Source organism: Monodelphis domestica, chromosome 8 (genome assembly GCF_027887165.1).
Source record: "Monodelphis domestica isolate mMonDom1 chromosome 8, mMonDom1.pri, whole genome shotgun sequence".
Taxonomy (NCBI): Eukaryota; Metazoa; Chordata; class Mammalia; order Didelphimorphia; family Didelphidae; genus Monodelphis; species Monodelphis domestica.
This window is the reverse complement of record NC_077234.1, coordinates 226,991,017-227,003,899: the sequence shown is the minus strand read 5'-3', so window position 1 is coordinate 227,003,899 and position 12,883 is coordinate 226,991,017. Positions and strand designations below refer to the sequence as shown.

The following is a 12,883-nucleotide window of genomic DNA, read 5'->3' as shown; positions in this document are numbered from 1 at the left end:
CCTTGGAGGAAGGAAGTTCTACATAGAAAAATCCTTATTGAGAATTTTTTTCATAGGAATGAAATCACAGGTTCGTCTCCCTTCCTTCTTAACCTTCTTCTCTTCCAAAGGAATAAAACTGTACAGAGAACAATTATAATATCTTCTAACAAAAAGGATATCATGGCCTCAGTAGTGGTCTGGAGCTGAAGTGTTTTCCTTCCCTTCCTCCCTTTCCTCATTTTTTTGGCAAAGTGAAGCAATTAGAGTAGTCTGCATTAATAGCTAATAAATGCTGATACACAATTACAATATGTTCTCTCTTATTTTTATAAGTGTGTTAACAGTTACAAAGCATTTTCCTCACAGCAACCCTATGGAGATTGAGGCTCAGAGAGTTCAATTCAATTTAAATCAGTTGAGTTTAATAATAGGATCCTACATTCGGCTTTTGCCTGACCCTCTCCAGTTGTTAGTATTTCTCTCTCTACCCTCAAACTCCAGTGAGTTTGTTTGTATTTTCTTGTTGGTGCACATGCTTTTTCACTCAGTAGAATGTAAACTCCTTGAGGGCAGGGATTATTTAATGTTTGTCTTTGTATCCTTATTGCCTTGTACAAAGTTCAACTATGTTTCCTTAAATTGGATTTGTGAGCAAATCAAAATGTCACAGCATGCTGTCAGTGGTCCTCTTTGAAAATGAAAGATGAACTACAACACAACATCTATTGAACACTACTTGAATGAAGCATGGTCTATATTAAACACTTACTCTCTGCAAGGCACTATGAAAGACACTTAGAGACATGAAGAAAAACAGAGTCTTGCCTTTAAGGAGCTCTTATTCTACTATGGACTTTTAAAATGAATTGCTCAGGTTCCCACAACTTGTGAATTTTATATCTAAGATATGAATCTGAGTCTTATGACTACAAAACCAGTGCCCTTTCTATTGTGTTAAGTCAACATTAAGTATCTATTATATCATGCACGGTATTAAGCTCTTTGGATATGAATAAAGATCAAAAAAATAATTCCTGCTGTAAAGGAACTCACAGTCTAACCAGAGACAACATGCAGACTATGTACAAACATGATATAGACAGGATAAATGGAAGATATTTACAGAGAGACAGGAGACAGAGAAGAGGAAGGAGAGAATTCTGGGCAGGGGATAGCCTATGAAAATGTATAGAGCCCAGAGATATGTCTTATTCCAGGAACAGTAAGGAGGCCATTGTCACTGGATTGTACAGTTCTTAGAGGGGCAAAGGGGCACAGTAAGGTGTAAGAAGACTGATCCTAAACCTATAACAGAAGTAAAACTTGGCTTTGATGTGTCACCTTTAAAAATATCATCTTGGATTTTTTTTCAGAAGGATCAGAAGGGATTCATAGGTTACCCAGACTGTTGAAGAGATCTATGACACACAAAACAGTTAAATCCTTTTAGACATGGAGGGACAATCTGAATGGATAAATAAAGTAGTAGTTATAGTCACACCTCACGCTCTGTACAGTTTTTGGCATATATTAAGTACTTAAAGGTTTTGGAAAAAATTCATTCATTCTTTCATTCTATAATGGAGTTATGCTCCTCTTGGCAGGAAGAGATCAAGCTCTGGTGTTTTCAATGGTATATAAAAAGCCTTTTAAGATGCCATGGGAAAACAAGAAAGACTTCAGCACATTCAGTAGCATCTTGTGACAAACTTTAGGAGAACATGCTCAGGAGCTAGAGCTAGATAAGATGGTAGGCATGGATATGTTGTAATCTGAAACATTGAATGCAATTTCCAAATCTATGATATTTTACAGATCTATTTGAGTATGGCATATGTATACCTGAGAGTTAGGGTTGTGTCTGAACTGAATTGATGTAGATGTAGTGATTTAATTTAGATGGCATGAAAATACGTAATTTAATTATCAATCAGTGCTTGTGGAGGTGAGCCCTGATTTTTAGCAGGATCTTCTCTCTGAAACATAACACATGTGAACACTTTGCTGCCTAAACTACATATGTTTCTAAAGAAAGATAAAAAGAAACAAAATCTAATGTCTGTAAATTATTTATCCTTAACATCAAAAATGTGAGGGGAAATTTGCTTTTTTAAAAGTTTTACGGTGAATCCGCTAAAAATTAAAGAACCCCTTCTAAATTATGTAAAAAATGCAACATCATAGGAAGTATCAGATTTGTTTAGTGAGGGACTCCTTTGTGTGACATTGTCAAAATCTTCCTCTCAAGCATGAACAATAATAATGGGCTCCGTAGGTATGGAAGAAACTAAATGCTCTCTCAGTACTGATTCCTGATTCTTTTAGAGAATGGCTTATTGATACCTATAGGTGCTGCCAATAGTCATGCTTCCTTGTGTATTTGGGAGAGATAAGTGGCATAGTGAGATGGAGAAAAAATCCTTTACTACTAAGGTGTGTGCATAGATCCCAATGACTTCAGATGCTGCAATTTATAATGGAATATTGAGATTAACAGAGTTAAGTTAGGGTGCAGGGAAAAGCTGGTACAATATTACTTAGTGACTAAGTCCCAATTGTACCTAGCTGAAAAACTGTAGTTCATTCTGTTGACAGAAACCTTTTTGTTTTTATGACCCCTTCTTAGAATGAGGCTTTCAAATGTACAAAATACAACTACAAAGGAATAGAAAAGAAGCAGATCATATCAAAATTCAATCATCAAAATATTAATTCAAAACAAGTTCACAGACTCCAATTTAAGAACTCCTAGACACGCTGAAGATTAACCATGCACAAAACACCATTTGTGGTTTTTACTTTGTCTCTGCCTGACTTTCCTAGTTTGGGTTATATTTTGAGTATGAATTCAGCTTTCTAGGATCATGCCTGTTCACCCATTCAATTCAGTTTACCTTACTCTAATGTTCCTTCCATCATCAACTTAGGGGCTAGACTACTAACAAATAGATATGAAGAGATAAGCTTGATTCTGTAACTTGAATTTCTTTATCTTCTGTTTCCATGTAAAATCCAGTGAGAGGAGCAAACTTTTCATCCAGATAATTTAATATCAGATAGTTATAATCTCATATATAGATACAGACACAGATATGTAAAACCAAGTAGTATCATAAAAAAAAGAAACTGATACCTGATTTTTCATAAAAGTGGTATAAAAAACCAACATGGAATCACAGCTTTGGAGCTGGACGGAATCTTGAAGGACATCTAATTAGACTTTTTCATTTTACAAATGATTTAGCACCATGCCCAAAGCCAAAGAGGTGCCAAACAGCAGAAGTGGGAGTTGAAAGCTGTTGCTTTGACTCCAAATTCACAGTCCATATGCATTTATTAAGCACCTGCTAAGCACTAGGTTCTGTGGTAAGTTCTGGGAAGATAATGAAAAGCAAAAGACAGTCCCTGATCTCAAGGAACTCATGGGGTGCAAATGCAGAGCATGAATGCACATCATTCGTTTGGGCATGCTTATGTGGAAAGAATAGTGTTTTCATGTTTCCATGTGAATGCAATCTTCAAACTGACCTTTGAGTGGAATTTCTGTGCTCCCCTCCTCCTCTCGATCTTTACTGCATGGCTGCATTTAGAAACAGCTTACAAAGATTTGTGACAGGACAAGTGAGCAGGACATGGCTGTATTGATCAAATGTCCAGGTAAGGAACTACTGTAATAGTGATGGACACCTAATCCATATATTTAGACTCACAGAATGTATTCTATTCTCTAAAGGAATTGCGAAAAGTCATTTGCCACAACCCCATTTGCTGAAAGGCTGAAACTCACACTGATGATTAAAGGAAGAGAATACCAAGCAATCCTCCATTCTAAAGGATGGTAGTCTGTAGACAGTGGAGGAAATGCTTTATTGTTACATTGAAAAAACAGTCAGAAGAGGTCAATATATGAAGCCAGCCTTTGATTTGATCATTTTATTTTAAGATTATGGAAGCATCCAGAGAGTTCACTCCAGCTACTTTCTTGACTGCTGGTAAGTGGATAAAAATACATAAACAATTTCAACTGCTTTAAGATGGAAAGGAATGTGCAAATCACCTGTATTTTTAGAACATTGCCATACTTTAGTCTCCTTGTGTGCTCTTAGCCAAGGGGGTTTGGGGGATGGTGGAACCCACCACAGACAAAGTAATGGCAATTTATACATTGTGTAGCTTTATATAACTATTAGACTGACTTTAAAAAATGGGTAAAAAATGAACAATAACACTATTGAAGGGTTGTTAAAAGACAGTTTACAGACCATGTATTAAAATACCCGATGAGCCCTAAAATTAATTTTTAAAAACCAGCACATCCTTATACAATCTATTAGTCATTTAAAATTTATGCAATTTTTTCTGTCATGTTTCATTGCTGAGCAGTATAAAACGTGGCATTTGACTCTGGCAATTAACGATGCAGAAATCTCAGGAATGAGAAGCCAGTTAGATATGAAATATTCATTTATGTTTTTTATCTCTCATCACTTTAAAATGTCCCTTTGATGAAAACATTAAACTTCATAATTAGTGCTCCTATTTAAATATTCCCAAAGATGAGATAAAGCATAAAATCATCACAAAGTTCAGCAGCCAAGAAAAAAAGGGTTTCCTTTTTCACATCTTCTCTCAACATTTAGAAATACAAGAACCAGAGAAATAAATACTTTATGAAAATAAACATTTACTCAGCTTTTTTGGAAGGTACTAATATGGTTTACTTCAATAATTTCATTAATATGGGTTCTGCTACCAGTGGTGCAGATTTCAACCAATTGATATGTTTTTATCCTGTATGGCTATGGTCTGTGTGTTATAAAATGGAGATTTGAACCCCAGACTTCAATCCCCAGAAGTCCTTGGTACTTCCCAGAATTCTCTATAATCTCACCTGAGTCCCCATCTGGGCGAGATCACAATTTGTATTTAAACTGCTTGTAACACCTACTTCGGCCTCTATCTCTTCTTCTACTTGGATATGGCAAGATGTAGTGAGTAAGATGTGAATGGGCTAGTGAATGGGCTAGAATGGGTTTATTATCATGTATCTGTGATTTCTAATAATATTTAATAAACTTCATAAAATGTAATATTTTTATTAGTAGGGAAACTAAATTAATTTTTACAGTTTGGCTGAGCTCGTTGGTTGTGATGAAATACCCTCAATCTTCTTAACTTTCCTAAATCTTTTCTCTACTGTGACTAAGTTCAGCTTTTAATAGCTACTGCCTAGATTTTTTTAAGCCACATTTCTCAAAGGTTTTTCAGAAAAGCCTCTTGATCAGCTCACTCATGCTGCCTGTTCTTGCTTCCTGCTATCCCTGGTTGCCTCTCTGGACCTGCTTGACCCAGATGGCTCTCTTGTCCCAGCCTCCGGCCCTGGCCTCAGCTGATCTCCAGCTCCAGATGATCACAAACCAACTGGTAAAAACCAAGGTGATTCTTCCTTAGGCTACAATTAGCCTCCACGTGGCAAAGGACCATGGGGGGAGGGAGGGGGACAATGAGGGAAAGGAAGAGACTTTTCTGAACAGGAAGTTACAAGCATGGCTTATTTAAAAGGATATCTTTTGAGTGCACTGATCCTTTTACTTATCTTACCTGGGATTCAGGGGAAAAATTCAACTCCTGGCAACTCTTTGGCCCAATTTGAGATTACAAAAATCCACCCTCACTCTGGGGGAGCAGCTCAGTGGCTCAGTGGAATGAGAGCCAGGCCTAGAGACGGGAGGTTCTAGGTTAAAATCTGGCCTCAGACACTTCCTAGCTGTGTGACCCTGGGCAAGTCACTTAAACCCCATTGCCTATACCTTACCAATCTTTTGCCTTCTGACAATAGGCATGGAAATGGATAAAAACCCAAGGAACTTTAAAGAGACTGGAGGTTATATTTTTAAGGCTTTTTGGACTCCAATGTTTTATAAAAATCTGTATTTTATTGCATTTTGCTGGTTGTTTTAAGATTTAATTTTCTTGGTTTAAAGTTCATATATTAATGCATTCAATACTATTCTGTTACACTGAAGTGTTTTAATGTACTGGGTTTTAACTACTATTCTGTTGCTTTTCCCTTATAACTATAATGAACACATATTATTGAATAAGCCTAATAAAAACAGTCCTTTTTCTGTTTTGAATTTGTAAATTGTCACCTAAAGGATGGATGGACTTCATAAGAACTGGTTACAATTGTATAACAACTTTTGGAAATTTAATTTTAGCTAAATATCTCAAATTGATTTTAAGGGGTCTTTTAGACATGATTTTTAGATTTTTTTCAACAATCTCTGGTCCTTTTGCCTGCTCCTAACAGGAGGTAAGGCCCATTTTAGTAGCTGAAGTGAAATACAAATTTAATCCCCACCTCCCACATTTACAAAAATGTGAATGGATGAGACATCACAGTCTCATACCAAGGGAGCTGGGAAGTTAATCCTAGGGCATGGTACCCCTCTGGATGACTCCCCAAAGAGGAGCATCTCTCATTTATAACTCTTCAGCTCACTTTACCCAACATCAATAGTACAGAGGTTTGGGTTTTTCCTAGACTCCTCTGCCACATTTTTTAATGATATCTAGATTTCTTGATGATGTTCTAGACCCAAATGAGTTTTACTTTCTTTAAAAATATGTTTGCCAAGGTTGAAACATTGCTACACCTGAAAAACTTATGACAAGTATCCATTTTCTTTAAATGTCATATAAAAACTTATGTAAAATATGACAGTGGGTTTGTTTGCTATTGTAATTAATTGGGCCATTGAGAATTTTGAGGATATTGATACCTACATATTTGTAATACTGTTCTTTATAAAAACAAACTGTTACCTTGTGAAATTCATTTGCTCATACCCATAGTGGATCATGGCCAGGTATGAATAGTAAATGGGTCTCATTCTCACCAAAAGGTGAGAAACCTTGTATTTTATATTTCCTTAGCTGACACATTGTGTCAATGATTATAAACTATATTTTTGAATTTAAAAACTTTTATTATTATATTTTGCTTGTATGCGCAACATACTATTTCAGTCTTTTATTTTCCTCTCCTTTTTATATTTGAAGCACATGTCACCAGTATTAAGATTTTCTTTAACTTTTTTGATTTAGCAGTAATATAAGTTTAAAATGCATTTGCTATAATGTCAATGCATGCCCCAAAAGCTTGAGACTATAAAAATGATTCCATTGATTGTTTTAAAAAATTATGGGACTTTGCTTAATGATTCTGTCTGATTCCAGGACAAGATATACAAAAGAACCATTGCACAGGGCCAAAGAAGCGCAAAGCTAAACCTGAATTGTGCCAAAAGAGCACACAGGTCAAAAAAAAAAAAAAGAGAGAAACCAATCCAGGAAGGATTGATGCATTTCTAAGCCAATACAAGGGACTTGAACTCAGTGTGAAGACTCAAGATTATGACACTTAACATATGTTAAGATGTTGGCCTTCCTTGTATCTACACTCTTCTTGAAAATACTTATGGACAAGTATCTCAAATTTGGCTCCTACCTGGCTCCTATAATCTAGTCCCTTTTCTGTCTTTCATAGTGTCTTTCAACTTTCTATAGTCCTGGCTACTGACTGGGTAAATGCTTACTTGCTTATATCATTTTAATTGTGCCCTGATTCAGGGACCTGTTATAGATTTATTTTTCCTTACTTAGAATTTTTACACATAATACTTTGATAGTCTATATTTCATCCAGAAATTATCTTTTTTTATTTGGATTTTCTGATGTTTTTAAATTTCTCTTGCCAATTGATTCATATACCTCATAACTCAGCCATGCATCCCTAAACGATCCCTGTGTTTTTCAATCACCCTCTTCAGGGGGGGGGGGGTAATGTAAAATCATTATTATTCTAAATTGCAAAGTTTAAATTCCTTTTGAGAGTAATTTAGGTTAAGAAACATGCTACCTCTCCGAATCCAGAAACTGAACTGTTTGGAGAAGACACTATGAAGATGCCTCCACAGACCACAATCTGCATGAGAAAGAACAAGAATGAGCTTTGGGTGTGAGGTTTGAATGCATTTGTTTTGTATGTATACTCCTATGCTAAAGGGGACTGCCCCCTAACTGGCTTTTTGTCAATGCGCCTAGCAATAATTGATTTTGTTATCTTTTCCTCATGCTAAAATTGTTGTCATTTCAAAATTGGTATGTTACAAGCCCCAGCGGAGAGACTAGTCTTCCGCCTCAGGGGGGTAATGTAAAATGGAGATTTGAACCCCAGACTTCAATCCCCAGAAGTCCTTGGTACTTCCCAGAATTCCCTATAATCTTACCTGAGTCCCTACCTGGGCGAGATCACAATTTGTATTTAAACTGCTTGTAACACCTACTTCGGCTTCTCTCTCTTCTTCTACTTGGACATGGCAAGATGTAGTGAGTAAGATGTGAATGGGCTAGTGAATGGATTAGAATGGGTTTATTATCATGTATCTGTGATTTCTAATAATCTTTAATAAACCTCTTAAAATATCATATTTTTATCAGTAGAGACTAATTTAATTTTTACAGTGTTCACATAAATCTTCCAAAGGGAGTTCACCTAATGTGCTGGAAGCCTTCATTTAGATTTCTTAAATTATATTGTACAAATGGAAAATATGAATAGGCTGTCCATTTACTGTCCTTTATTCTCCCTGCATAATTAGATTACCTCCTTTTCTAGTCATATAATTTATTAATAACTTTGATGTTGTTTCTGGTCTAATTCCTTAGTAGTGATAAGCTATTGTCTCTTCATCCACACTATATATATTCTCATTAGTCTTCATATGACCTCAAATTCTAATTCTTTGGGAATTGATATCACTTAGCCATATAATATCACCAGAAGAATTTGGGTACTGAAAAGGTTTTGTTCCAGGGTCTATTTGGGAATGGGAAACACCCCCAAAATTTCAAAATGTAATCCAATCTATCCTTGTCCATTTTTCCTGCTAAATCCTACTTTGATATTTCATTTGGACATTTGAAAAGTTTCTCCAGGAGAAAAGCTCTATCAAAAGTGTATGTCTGTTTTCAAAGAAAACGAACTCCTCACTTACTAGAGGAGTTCATCACATTCAAGTTGGTCATTAGATGATGAAATTTTTGGTTACTGTAACCTAGTGACTATATCCTTACCCAAATCAATATTAATATCCATATCTATTATCCATATATTTCTTCCCACTTTTTCTCTTTCTCCCTTCCCCTTTCTGTCTCTTTTTCTCTGTCTCCTTCCTTTTCCCTTCCTCCTTCCCTTTATCCACTATATCTATATCATCTATATATCCACACTTACATGTGTGTATATTTATAACTACATACAATATGCACACAGCATGCATATTTAAATATCAAAGTCTTAGACACTGAATCATGAAACACAGCTCAAAACTGCATTAAGATTTTTGATACACTCATCAATGTGTCAATACATGTCTATATATTCATGTAAACATACATATGCATATATGCATACATATACTTCCATATATGAAATAGGATGGCATAATGAATAGAGATTCAAACTCAGAGTTAGGTCCAAGTCCTACCTATGACACCTATATACTGGCTCTGTTGCTCTTGGGCAAGACATTTAAATTCTCTGTTCCCTAGGTAACTTCATTTCTTTTATTTTTATTTTATTCCAATAATATATTTACACATAAGTTTTCCAAAGTTAAATGATTCATGTTGTCTTTCTCCCTTCTTCCCTCCCCCCTCCTACAGTTGATAAGCAATTCTACTGGGTTATACATGTATTATCACTCAAAACATATTTCTATATTAATCATTTTTGTAAGAGAATAATCTTATAAAACCAAAACCGCAAATCATACCTAAATAAACAAATGATAAATCATATGTATTCCCAGGCTACTCTCTAAGCCTAAGTACAGAACAGCTGCTGGTCTCCATTAGAGGAGGAACTTCATGACTAAGAAGCTCTGTGCCCTGATGAGCCTGCAGATCTGGCCATGTCTTTGTATAAATATGTATTCATATATTGGATTTGTAATTTCATTAATGAATGGAACTTTCAATAAAAAATTCATCTCTCTATAGAGACTTAACATTTATCCAATAACTTAGTTTTATAGAATTATCTGGGGGGGGGTACCAGAAAATTTAGTGACTTGCCCAAGATCACAGAGTCAATATGTCTATACCAAAGTTGAGACTTGGTTAGGTCTTCTTGACATTGAGATCAGCTTTCTATCCACTATTTCATGCTGCAACATGTATACCTCATGTATATGTGATTTTGGTGAAAGGTAATGTGATAACTATTTCAGGAGGAGGTGAAATATCTCATTGATATCATATATAGTGAAAGTCACTATTTTTTCACCTTTCTGGGAATCTGTGTTCCTTCTTTTCATGCAGTATCAACTCTTTATGTCTTCTAGTTCCACTTGCTATGAGGTGTTCAATGTGAATATGATCCATTTCCTTCAGTAACATGTCACTTCACTATTCTTTGGACAAAGATCATATGTTCAGAGCACCAGCAGTTAACTAAACATTTGTAGAATGTTTGACCAATAACTGTATGATCTATCATACTTTCAGCTCAGCTTCTTGATATTCCATCACCTTTTCTTTGGAACTAGAAATTGGGGACTAATTTGAATTTTGTCCCTTTATTTATGGAACGACAAATTACAATTGCATTAAATGTGAAAGGCATGAAAGGAATAAAGTCTACACTGGCAGAGGATTAACCAACATTGATAAAACCCAGATCAGAGTAATTATTCAACTTTTGCATTTCTTCTGAGGAGTAGACAATATACCAAGAAAGAACATATATCATGGTAAATGGAGGAAATGAAACTATTTAAAAGAATAGGAATGACTTCTTAGGGAATGAGATGTACACTTAGTGAGGAGCATCTTGGATTTGGAGCTTGTAGGTCTGGCTTCACATGTTGCCTCTGGCATTTACCCCTTCTGTTATCTTGTGCAAATTACTTAACTTCTGGTGGATCTCATCTATAAAAATAATAGGGTAGTATTAAATGACTTCTAAATTACCTTTTAGTTTTAAATCTTTGATTCTATGAAAAATCCTAAATTATCATTTTTATTATTTGAGGGGTTACACATATCATGTACATGGTGCATTGTATGTATCTGTCTACATTTTGATTCATTTCACATAGATGCATCTGCATATGAGGTGGTAATATAAAGTAAGAAAATAATGAATTTCTCTGAGTATGGAAAACTCTATAGAAACCAGTCTTGTTACCATTCAGTCACTCCCATGCATATCAGAACCATAAAAATTTATTTATTAACCTTCAGATTAAAAATCCCTTCATAATAAATCTATTTCTCTTGTGCTCTATGGAAGGCACATTTCTTGAGATCCTACAATAGAATACATGTTCTTATTTCCCTTCAGGATTCTGCCCTCAAGTCTACTTTCATCTCTTGGGGCTGAATTATTCTGCTGCTGGTGGCCTATACAAGGCTACCAATGCTAGCATTCCCCTCTCCAGGAATTGAGAAGCAATATTATGTGCTTGGGGATGGTGGGGAGAGGATATGTCCATTGCCTTTCTATAGTCTTCATTGATATCCTGGGAGGGGAATGCGGAGCAGCCACACAGAAAGCACTTCTGTTCTGCTTGAGGAGGGAAATGTTCTTCCTGAAGTGAAAGCTAATAGGAAGCTTAACTCTGAAGTTGGCTATCATTATCTCTGCTCTCTTCTCAGCCTAGAGAATTAGAAAGAATATAGTTTGTATATTTATATATATACACATAATTTCCATTTTACAATGTATTTTTAACAGCCACAGAATTATTCTCTTTAACAGAGAATATTTTTTAAAGGCAAAAAGAGGGAAAAAATCACAATAATTGATTGATACAATGAAAACAATAAAGATATTACTTAAAGATATTTATTCAGACTATTCAATAGAAGGTCAGATAACAAAGCAGAAGTTTAAATAATTGGGCCACATAATGAGAAGACAAGACTTATTGGAAAATATCCTGATGTTGGGAAAGATTGAAGATAAAAAGAGAAGGGAACAACAGAGATTGAGATTGAGATAGATAGATAGATAGATAGATAGATAGATAGATAGATAGATAGAATCATGGAAACAGCAAACATGAACTTAGACTTCAAGAGATAGTGGAGTACAGAATGACCTGGCATGCTAGAGTCTACAGAAAGAGTTGGGTATGACTGAAGGACTGAATAACAGCAGAACTGAATAACAGCATTGAAAACAACTCAAAATATGTCCAATATATAATTATCTTTCCAAAGGGTGGATTGGTATTAGGTGACTGCATATTTAATAATAAAAAGATTAGCTCTCTCTTAGTACTATGTCAAGAACAAGTTTAAAAGTAGTAATTGGGAGAACTGAGATGATTTCTTCATAGTCTAGCACGGATCTGCTCCTTACCCATAAAGCCCTCTTATGCAGACCAGAGACACAAACAAATGCTATCCCAGAATTGGTGATATCTTTGGAATTTGACTATCTAGAAGAATGCTTTTTCAGGCTTCAAGTAGGGTAATTGTTACAAACAGTCATTCATATTGGCCACTAAATGGGAGGAATTATGGCCAGGGCATAGTGGGAGGCCTGATCTCTTAATACTGGTTCTCCTCCTTCTTCCCCATCCCCAGTTACAAACAATGGGAATTGGAAATTGAAGAGATGCTTTCAAGCTGTTGGATGAAAACTATTCTCACTAAGTAGTAAGAATTTTATGAGGGCCCTAATCAAAAGAGTTTTCCTAATTCATTTGATGAAACTCTACGATGATCCAAGCCCAAAAGAGCACTTTTGCTTCTAAGATCTGTATATTTTACACAGAGGTATATTTATGTATATATGTTTGTTTTCAGCTATAATTACCTGAAT

General features: G+C 35.4%; 1 long non-coding RNA gene across 2 annotated transcripts; it reads left to right on the top strand.

Annotated features, from left to right (window-relative positions):
- The first annotated feature begins 3,420 nt into the window (after nt 1-3,420).
- On the top strand, nt 3,421-8,486 carry LOC103099046 (uncharacterized). 2 transcript variants are annotated; one of them, XR_008914149.1, is made up of 3 exons: nt 3,421-3,639; nt 5,335-5,418; nt 7,880-8,486. It is a non-coding gene; the product is annotated as an uncharacterized LOC103099046 (long non-coding RNA). The 2 variants fall into 2 exon arrangements; XR_008914148.1 differs by having other exon boundaries at nt 3,432-3,639; nt 7,890-8,486.
- The last annotated feature ends 4,397 nt before the right edge of the window (nt 8,487-12,883 follow it).